At 38.0% G+C, this 2,954-nt stretch overlaps 1 long non-coding RNA gene across 1 annotated transcript; it reads right to left on the bottom strand.

The window, feature by feature from the left end:
* Positions 1-1,626: 1,626 nt before the first annotated feature.
* LOC121963341 lies at positions 1,627-2,673 on the bottom strand. The gene is made up of 3 exons (XR_006107231.1): positions 2,363-2,673; positions 1,959-2,117; positions 1,627-1,744 (listed from the first exon to the last, which is right to left on the bottom strand). It is a non-coding gene; the product is annotated as an uncharacterized LOC121963341 (long non-coding RNA).
* Positions 2,674-2,954: the final 281 nt, after the last annotated feature.

Raw genomic sequence — 2,954 nt, 5'->3', positions numbered from 1 at the left:
GTATCGTATCGTATCGTATCGTATCGTATCGTATCGTATCGTATCGTATCGTATCAGTTGGTTAGCAGTGTTATTTTAGTGGGAGGAGACCGTGAGATTGAGAGGCCAACCACTTCAAAAATTAAGATTTCCCACTAAAATAAGTGCTGGTTGTTGGATCAGATACAAGCCAAATTAAATACTGACTCTTGCTCACTCAACAGCTCAGTTTCTCCTCCCTTTCCACAGTCCAAGAGAACCAAGATTTGTTTGTGTTCTTACTCGGTTTGCTGCTGTGTTTTAAACGAGACAGATCACACCTATCGGTAGTCGATAATGTTCACATCATTGAACTTCAGTATTTGCATGAGCCAAGACTAAAAACTTCTGATAATATCTAACATGTATGATTTTGGCAGAATGTCATGAAAAGAAAAAGACGAACTAAAGACAGCTTGGACTGAGTTTTATGACCGCCTTACACCAAAAGATCGAGATCATGGGGGATCAATAAGTCAGTGATAGTGAAATTAGTCATTTTGTTGAAGGCTGTGATTCCAGTGTGCAGATACTGTTATTTTTTTCTTGGTTCAACACCTATTCCCCAGAGGTTTTGTGGATTTGTACAAAACTACTCTGCATACTAAAATAATGCCCATGGTGAAATCTGTCCTCCACATTTGACTTGTCATAACTATGTAGTTGCAGCTGGCAGCATCAGTGCAGAGGCCAGAGATCAACTCAAACTCTGAGGCTAATGTTTTGGTCAAGGGCAGAGGCTGAAGGATTTTGGAAATCTTGTATACATGTTTTTGTGGCAGTAAGAACCCCCGAGAAACGTGTGACCATAAGGAGAATATGAGCTGGTTTCTATAAGAGGACAATACAACTGTGGCACTAAGTTTGTTGTAAATCTTTAGCATGGGTGTGACAAAGAGGATATAAAACTGATGTGAAATGGATGTTATCGCCTCTTAAAATACTGCTGACACATTTGTATGGAGTGTACTGCAGTACTGTTAGCAATATTATACATTAATATGATTTTCTACTTTCATTTAATTTATTTTAACCAACATCAGTTCCAATCATAAATATAAAATATTCAATCATTTTTAGAATTTCTACCCTTTAAATGCTACATTTTTGTCATGGTGACATTATGTTTTTACATTAAAAAAAACACAAAAAAGGAATTATTTTCCATATACTACATGGAAAGTAGATTTTTCTTGATTATCACAGCCTGGGATGACTCAGAAATAATGCAGTGCATGTTTTTATGCTTTGGTGGCTGCGGGATCAAAAATTACAGTTTGAATGGGTTTCAATAGAGAATTTTTTGCACTTAACAGTATGAATGTAACAATTTTGTTTACACAGTGTGTTTTAGACTTATTGTAGGAGCTGAACTGGAAATTCTAAGATTTATCAAAAATACACCAATTTATACCATATGCATGAACACAGCCAATATAATCAAAAAATGAAGAATGAAAAGCGTGTTAAATAATTAATAAATAAGTACATGTGTGGAATAAAGTCATTCATTCATTTAAGCAGATCACAAATTACTGATTTGATCTGTGCAGAGCATTATTTAGAACCTAAAATGGCTTTAATGTTATGTTAAACTTGTTACCTTTCCCATATTCATAGCCCATTTTGAGCATAAGCTTGGATCCGATGCCTCTCGTATGTGCCTCCCAGCCGCCGAAATTCGCACTGTTCAATGTTTCTGTGGAATCTGCAGCAGAGTCCAGAACTGTTGGGTAACAAGTGAAAAACAAAAACTGTTAATTACTTTGTCAAACAACTTTCAAAACGATTAAAATCTTTACTAGCATGCAGAATGGAATACAAGGCTATTAATTAAAGTTCTATGTAATACACCCAAGTCACATTTTAAATTCTGCAAGATTTCTTCAATGAGCTCAAATTTGGATGACAAGGGGATGACGGCACATATCCATAAACACCTTTCGCATAAGCCGCATCTTCTCCTGTGTCGTCCAGGTCAGAGTCGGAGGAGAGCGGGTCGTCTTCTCTCAAAGGCGGGATGATGCAGTCGGCCTCGACCACGACATCTTTTAGCAGCAGTGAGTCAAACTTCACGGTGTAGAAACCACTGTCAATTTCTACAAGTGGAGAGAACACTTGAGTCAGCAAAACACTCAAGTGAAATGGAAACATTTCTTCTTACCTCTGTCTTTTTATTACTTTGTGCATTTCTATTTAGATGAATCGCTGAAGATTTTCTGGCAATGTATCTACTACATGTTTTGACAAGATGACATCATTTAGTCAACTTAGCATGACCTCATTGCCCAAACTGTCTGAGTTTACTTTCAAACTCTAAGAACTTGCCCCGTCAACAGAATACCTTTAATTTTGGCCGGGTACCAGATGCCGTCCTCATGTCGAGCCAAGCAGGACGAGCCTTCTTCGAGGTTACTGAGGTCAAACTCAAGGAACTCTCTGAGCTCTGACACGCACACCACTTCACCGTGGGAAAACCTTTGATAAAAAAGGGGGACGGACAGAGCTGAGATTCATAGGAGTTGACATAAAATAAGTGAGGGATTAATGTGGCCCACAGAGGCTCTGTGCTAAACTAAAAAACACAGCTGTCCTGATTTATTGTTGTCAAGAGTGTAAACACTCAGAAGCAGTAGTTAGACAGTCATGAGTCATCAAAAATCTCTACTGTCACCCTCTTTAGATATTCTTTCAGGTTCAGCAGATCAATAGATGACATGGAGAGTGATTATAAATTATAAGATAAAGGTGCGAAGAAGACAATGTTTCACAGAATATTTTAGGCTGTATTCTAAAGCTGTGGACAGGATAAAGCCTGCATCATGTGGACAATTGGTGACACTTGCTGGATGATATCTGCTATTGCAGAAATGGCAGATGTGGGTAAGTTAACCCTTTAAAACCTGAGAAAATTGGCTTGAACATGGAAAGAAGGC

The sequence above is a fragment of the Plectropomus leopardus genome, unplaced genomic scaffold (assembly GCF_008729295.1).
Source record: "Plectropomus leopardus isolate mb unplaced genomic scaffold, YSFRI_Pleo_2.0 unplaced_scaffold10917, whole genome shotgun sequence".
In the NCBI taxonomy this organism is placed as follows: Eukaryota; Metazoa; Chordata; class Actinopteri; order Perciformes; family Serranidae; genus Plectropomus; species Plectropomus leopardus.
The sequence above is the reverse complement of the archived record's forward strand: the minus strand, read 5'-3'. Positions and strand labels throughout refer to the sequence as shown.